The sequence below is a fragment of the Macrobrachium rosenbergii genome, chromosome 9 (genome assembly GCF_040412425.1).
Source record: "Macrobrachium rosenbergii isolate ZJJX-2024 chromosome 9, ASM4041242v1, whole genome shotgun sequence".
Lineage (NCBI taxonomy): Eukaryota > Metazoa > Arthropoda > Malacostraca > Decapoda > Palaemonidae > Macrobrachium > Macrobrachium rosenbergii.
The window spans coordinates 29,211,869-29,219,797 of record NC_089749.1 but is presented as its reverse complement, the minus strand read 5'-3'; the positions used below and the strand labels follow the sequence as shown (position 1 = coordinate 29,219,797).

The 7,929-nt window shown below is 32.8% G+C and overlaps 1 protein-coding gene across 2 annotated transcripts in view; it reads right to left on the bottom strand.

The window, feature by feature from the left end:
* Nucleotides 1-1,731: 1,731 nt before the first annotated feature.
* Nucleotides 1,732-7,929, bottom strand: part of LOC136841649 (uncharacterized) — a 79,867-nt gene continuing 73,669 nt past the window's right edge. For both annotated transcript variants that reach the window (XM_067108776.1, XM_067108779.1), the window contains one exon: nt 1,732-5,651. The gene's annotated coding sequence lies outside the window, so the exon portion shown is untranslated. The remainder of the gene's footprint in view (nt 5,652-7,929) is intronic.

Below are 7,929 nucleotides of genomic sequence, written 5' to 3'. Positions count from 1 at the left end.
ATATATATATATATATATATATATATATATATATATATATATATATATATATATATATATATATATATATATATATATAATGACACACCAATGTACTTAAAATTCTAACAGATTAAATGTTTAAAAGCACCAAGCAAATAACATTCCACAGCAATGGACATCAGTATGTCAAATCAATGCCGAAAAGAGAAAAGAAATAAACAACCTAAAGGACATCACAGTTTTGGTATTAACAAGATAAAACTCTTGAAAATACAGCTCTAGTAATAGTATGGATTACAGAATTACTGTACAGTATTACTAGTGGAAGTAAGACTGTAATATGAAATTTATTTAACTCCTTGGAATTCACCAAGACAATGTGTATAAAATCTTGGAGTATATATGACTAGATGAGAAAATATCTTTGGCAGATGACATGGCAAGCAATAGTTATACTATTACTAAAAGTACAAAGATCTCATAGTTTTAGAATCAAAAGTGTAAATTCATAATTTTATAACATATGAGAACATGTTCTTCCATAAATTTTAACTCAACATATTGATGATTATAGCTCTAATATTGTCATGAAATTACGCCCTTTAAACAAAAATGTGAATGCAACAAGTACTTCCCACAAAGCACAAAGAAAAAAAATCTAGTCATGATAACATGAGCTTCTTTCTTAATTTATGCTAAAGGCAAGACCCCAAAAGAATGAGAAAAGTAATTGTTTTGGAGATCAACTAAAACATCCAAATTATTTAAAGCATATACAGGTGAATACTTAGCATTAAGACTAATGAGAATACTGTACTAATAATAAAAATTTAGCCAGCTTTAAAATAACAATGCAAAGCACTTTCAGCACCTGAGAGTTTACTTAACACAAAATATTACCTCAATTATGGAATGACTTACATCCTAGAATTATTTGATAATTATCATAAACCTTGATATGACAATTACTGACAAATCTTACTTGAAACAATTAATAACATTATTAAAAAAATTATTACACAACATGATTTATTCTATTTGTAACTAAAAAACAACAATACAAAATTATGCAATTGGTGTCATAAGAAGAGGAAGAACAAATAAATACACACCTTTCAAAAGTTGAACACTGTCAGGACACAAGCAATGAATAATTTTGTGAATAATCTCAAGTTATATCACCATGAAGCATCACAACAAATTTTAATACAGTGGCACCTCAACTTAACAGATAGTTTGGGGGTCTTCCCTCCTGATCAGCAATGAAATGCATTAAAGAACGAAGATCTACATACAGCCAACATGATACTCTAGAGCACCATGTAGGCATAGCTTATAGTGTACAACAATTCTATACAAAGTACAGTAATTAATATCCTGTCCTAAGTGTTACTTTGTTGTAATTATTATTCAATTTAAAATATTAATTTCTTATTCAATTTCAGATACCTGGAAAATTAATTGCAGTGTAGTTCTACTTAATTATACTTACAAGATATTTAAAATGCACAAAACTCATACAATACAAAAAACCCAAATTGTTTTCTTTTTTCAAAATACTGTATGTTACAAAACACTACACACTTACTTTACACCTTTCTCTCTCTTTTTCAGTCTGTGTGTGTGTATACTTGCACCTGTGCATTGTGTTAGGTAAACTATTCATAAACTGCATTTGCTAGCCTTTCTTTCATTCTTTCTTTCTTTATCAAGCTCTCTCTCTCTCTCTAGGGTATTCTTTATGAGAGAGAGAGAGAGAGAGAGAGAGAGAGAGAGAGAGAGAGAGAGAGAGAGAGAGAGAGAGAGAGAGAGAGAGAGAGAGAGAGAGAGAGAGAATGAACATATATGCAAGTATATACACACTCACATACACATACTGAAAAACATTCATGTAACACTACATTGTTGTACTGAGACACAACTGTACTGTACTGCCTTTATTGAATGTCAATAAAAATACTATATCAAAGAGAGAGAGAGAGAGAGAGAGAGAGTGGGGAGGGGGTCACAGTAAGTGTGTAGTGTTTCACAACATGATGCTCATGTAAATATGGATACATTCAGGGACTGAAAATTATTTACTTACAGCCCAAACTCTGACCTTACCTTGAAAATGAAATATTAATAAAAATGCATTAAATATAGTATATTTCAATCAAAATACCAAACCATATTGGATGTGCGACCCCAATGTTGTTGTGATGACTGAATATTTCAGTCCCAGTCAGAATCACCATTTTCCACCAGTATGTAACTAAGTAAACAGCAGTGTTTCAAACTCATGGGTTGTGGAGGTGGCAGCCTGAAGCAATGGCACTTCTTTTAAACACAAATCTTAGAATTTCTGAGCACAATCAAATTCAAAATAATTCACTCTAGGAACTGGTTTCATGTGCTCAATTTATGATTTCCTATCTGTAGTACAGGAACAAGTGCACTCAAACTTCTTTTAACCACAGATTTTAGAATTTCAGAGCACGTGCTTACACAATGAAACAAAGAAGCATGGCCCAATAACTTAAAAACAAAATTAATGAAAGGAACTGTTTTCATATATTTAACAATGATTTGCAGTAGTGTGAATACGTACTTATTCTGATAAATGGGTACAGTTCACACATGCATGCAATTCCACTTTATTTAACCAAACAAAAAAATGACCCTTCACTTTTGAAAAATTAGTTTTTAACCCTTAATGGACAGGCATCATCATATGATTATCTATAACAGATTTTGAGTGATGGACGGACTAACTTATATGAGTATTAATACTGCACACCATACGACTTGGATGAATTTAGTGGAAAAGATGTTCATATTACTTCAATGGTCCAGAGGAGAGAGGGGGATCAATGTGCCTTGAGACTTGATGCAGGAATGTACTGTCCCTCTCTATGCCATGACGTCTTTTTACTTATTTGCTCATAAATATACCTAGGGACTGCTATCTTTTATGATAGTATATCAGCTATAATTGTAATTTTTCAAAAAATGCAAAGAAATATTAGAAAAGATATTTATACCTCACAAAAAGGTACTGCATCTCCCCATCTCAGTTAATCTTGTAAATATTTTACAACAAATATACTCAGAATTTGTTACTGATTTTAGTCTTACCTGTTATGATATTGTGTGAGCTGTAATTATAATTTTACAAAATAAAATAAAATAAAATATTAGAAAAAACATGTTTAACATGTTACAGGGCTGTAACTAATCACTTTCAACTTCTCATGGAAGGTAAAGAAAATTTCTCAGGATTTTTTCTTACACCATGTGCATTTGCATATCTTCCTCTTTCCATTGAAGTGTTTTTCTTAAATTGGCCAACCTTAAAATTTGACTGGTCTGGGGGTGTGCTATATATATATATACATATTTAGCCTGTCCCTTAAGGGTTAAGCATAAATTTAACAATATTCTCCAAGTACATTACATTATGTAACTACATTGTAAATGGTATTTAGAAATTTCAAACATAAGAGAAAAGATAACAACACATACTGTACTTTGCTTGCAAAAGTGAAAAAATAGCTCATATTGATAAAGCACACGTTTACATAGCAGAAAACGGACACTTAATGACTGACTCCTGAGCACTCAAACCCCACAAGTATAGACAAGAAAATGTCAGTCATGTGCATTTGTTTCACTGTCTGATAAATCTGTCATACTTACTGGATTATTCTGTCATTATGAAATAATATTTTCACTTTTACCAGGCTCAGACACATCCAGAGTCACAAAACCCAATAAGTGAGATTCATTAAGTTGAAGTGCTACTATGCTTCTGTACTTAATGCATGAACATCCAACTTGGGTGTAGACAAGTGGAATTCCATGTTAATTGGTGAGTCAAGTAATTCGGTGGCATTTTGATAATTAAGATACTATGTGACAAATGCCTAACTTCACTGTTCCTCCTTGACATAGTAGTGTTATACAACTGTGAATAACCTACCACATCAGAGTTTTAATGTGAGATACAAAGCTATATCAGAAATTGCCACTCAAACTTCATCTGAAATGAAATTAATATTTTTCTAATCTTACAACAGGTCTCTAATTTTATATAAACAAATTAGTAATTACCATATATACTCGCGTATCATGCGACTTTTGAAGACCTAATCTTGAAGCTAATTTTAAGGGGTCACATCATACACAAGATATAAAATTAGCCTATGTAATATTCACATACTAGTATCGTATTATAAAATACAAATATAATGAATATGCATCTTTCCCATGGATCTTTTAAAAAGTTATGCTTTACTTCACTGTACTATCCAATTACTACTGGACTATAAAATACGAACATTGTAATCATGTGCCATTTGCATTGCTTCAGCTTTTTGTGAAAGTGGACTTGGAAATTTTGTTTAGGTATCAATTTCCGTTTAAAGATAATGGGGGAAAGTTTCATACACAGTAAAACAACAGTAAAATGTGTTCTTTCATGCCCAGTAGTTCTGATTAAAATACTTTCCTCTCCAATTTTATTTACAGCCAAGTTTGATGGCATATCGAAGTTCAGCTACAACTTGAAGCCTAAATTTAGCAGTATGTTTCCTTGCTGATCTTTTTTTCCATAGCTAATATGGGTATGATGGTTGAAATGCAAGCAAAACAGCTGTTGTTATCGATTCAGTTGTTCATAGCAGAACAGCTGTTTCTCATTCAGTTGTTTATGGCTGTACGCATTTACTCAAGTACAGCATTACTAATGATACTCTTACCACTCTTTTGCTTTTTTAACTTAACTAGAAGATGGGATACAGAGGTTAGTATATTGTAATTTGGTCTCTCAAAAAAGGACCTTGCATCATACACTAGATACATGATAAAACCATTTTTTATGGGTGAAAATTTGGGGGTCGCACAATACGCGATATTATGCATTACACAAGCATATATGGTATATGAAACTTCATGCAATAATTCTAATCAACAATTTCACCAGCAAGTGGTTAGCTCTTATTTATAACATTGTAATTTAAGAAAAATTCAAGAAGTAAATATATGAATATACTGTAAAAGAAGAAAAATTAAGAACATGTCTCTCTCAACCACAAATGCTACAAATAACTGCTAACTCAACAAAAAGTCCTATTATTGTAGTGTTTTTTGTAAATCAGTCATTAAGTAGTTAAACAATGAGAGAACAGATCTAGAAAATTCTAAGACATTCACTTTTCACATTAAATCATTTTAATTGAAATATGTTAATTTTGTCGTCTGGGTCTGCAAAGGGTAAAGAATAGCAAGAATACAGGTAAGTCCATACTGAAATGCAACAACGTTGTTAAATACAGGCCCCTATTTTAATAAATGACCATATGTTGAAAGAGGTTGCTTAAAACTGAAAAACTTGTTAAGAGGTGTCATTGCCTTACGTCAGAAAGAAGAGGTATACGGCCAATGACATGCCTAGTATAAGCTTTCCCTATAACTTCAGAATACAAAACCCAGAGCATCTATCTATGGTAAAAGATTATTGTCAAGTCGGAGTTTTTACATTAAAAGGTAATAAACTGTTGATAAGAAATGCTTACATCACAACAAGTCTTTTTTTTTTCATATGATGGCTTCAGCATTCAACACAGAATGTCAAACCTTTTCTGATTCTCAACTGCTGGGAGGATGATGTGACCCTCTTGAGACTGACACTGCAATAGGGTGATATTTACAAAAACTTTATTAACCATATCTGAATAACATGTTTCCTTCACTACTGCCTTATTTACTAAAATGCCAATTCCTAATAACAAATTCAGAAGGAACTTGATATTAGGTGGACTTTGTGTGACAGTGCAGTTTATATTAAGCGTAAAAGGTTTAAAACAACTTTATACATCATAGTACATAAACCATAGTTTTCTTGATGCCTTTATTTTATTTCAAATAGACCCTTAGTAGAAAATGGTGTTTAGGCTTGCAGCTCTACCATGCTTTGATATATCTGTCCCTCTATCACCAGACTGACCTAGTATTAATCATTTCTGACCATTGTAATCCTTGATGAACCAACTTATTTTTAAAACATTTCTAAGTTTAGTACATATAAGTTTGCCCACTACCTCTCAATACATATTTGCATTAAAACTGGACCTAGGAGTTAATTTTACTGTTTCTGCTGATGTGTAAGATTACCACAAAGTACCAAAATAGAGGTACTTTTTCGTAGCCAGCTTCATCAGGGGATTCCTCCCCCACCAAATTCTTCTATTTATTGACAAAGGTTGAAAGGATTTTCAACAAAAAGAAGAAAATCTTGCTAGTAGCAAAATCTGTATGGTTGCTTTGGAAAACTCTAAGACTAGAAGAAAATTTCAAAGTCCAACAGTCTTGAACTTGAAAGATAAACAACTAAAACTGATCTAGATGCTAAATTTTAAAGAACTGGAAACTTCCACAGTTCCTGGTAAGAAATATTCTCTGCCCTACCATACTCAACCCCATGCATCCATACATGACCATGTGAGGCATAATAATAGCTCTGGGCATTTGATCGGGAGCGCCTGAGGTGAGATTCTATATTTCACGCCTTGCAGTTTGAAGGAATTTTGGAGGAAAAATATCCAACTCACTTGAATGAGCCATAAATGACTTATGGCAACATTAGCACCTTAGTACAGGATAGAGGGAGATCAGTATGACTTGAGATTTCATGGGCGAATGTACAGCACCTTCCCGTCCCAGGACATCTTGTATATATTTGCCCATAAATATACCCAGGGATTGCTGTTGGTTTTAGTTCTTATCTTTTACGTAGTATGACAGCTACAATTGTAATTTTGCAAACTAAAGCACAAACAAATATTAGAAAAAAGTATAACTCATTAAAGTATACTTCATCTCCCCATCTTGGTACATCTCATAAATATTTTACCATAAATATATTCAGAATTTGTTACTAATTTTAGTTCTTATGTTATGATATTATGTGAGCTGTAATTTTAATTTTACAAAATAAAATAAAAATTATGAGATAAAACCTCGATAAACTGGTAAAATTAGCATATTTTTACGAGTGACTTGGAAAAGAGGCCCCATACAGGGTTGGAAATATTCACTTTCAACTTCCTCTGTTAGGTACAGAAAATTTGTAAGAACTTTTTTTTCATGTGCATTTGCATATCTTCTTTCCATTGATGTTTTTTATTTAAACTGGCCAACCTTAATGTTTCCCCGTTCTAGGGGTATTCTTAGTGTATATTTTAGCCCAACCTGTAAGGGTAAATGTTGTAAAGTAGTGTAGGAGGATTATTGCAAGAGTGGCACCTCAATTTAAAGGAGGATAGTTGGGGGTCTGCCTATACCAGTAAGAAACAAAATCCATTAGGTAACAAAAATTAGCATATAGGCAACACAGCACACTACCCTGGAGCAACATGCCAAGCTTAGAAAGTACAATAATTCTATATAATAAAGTACAGGCAGTCCCCGGTTATCGGCGGGGGTTCTGTTCTGAGGGTGTGATAATAACCAAAAACCTCTGCTAACTAAAAATCAGCGATTCAGGGGCTTTTTCGGTGATTTTCAGGGCTTATTGGTGTTGTAAAGCGCCGATTTTCAGTTATCAGCACCTCTGTTAGGCATGTATCAGCACCAATGCCAAATTATTGGCACCGATAGCGGAAATCGGCAATTTCGTCGATAGACAAGCACCATAAAACCAGATCAGCGTTGACTGAGCCCACTGTTAACCGGAGACTGCCTGTAATTAACTGCCTATCCTAACTGGCATTCTGTAATTTTTATTCAATTCAAGTATTAATTCACTTATCATTCAATTTCAGAGAAATGTCTGCGAAATGAATTTACTCTAAAAATGCATACAATACAGCAGCAAATTGCAGTTCTACCTATGTACTGGGTATACTTGCAAAATATGTAAAGTACATTACACAAAAATTATGCAATATGAAAAAAGACCATAAACAC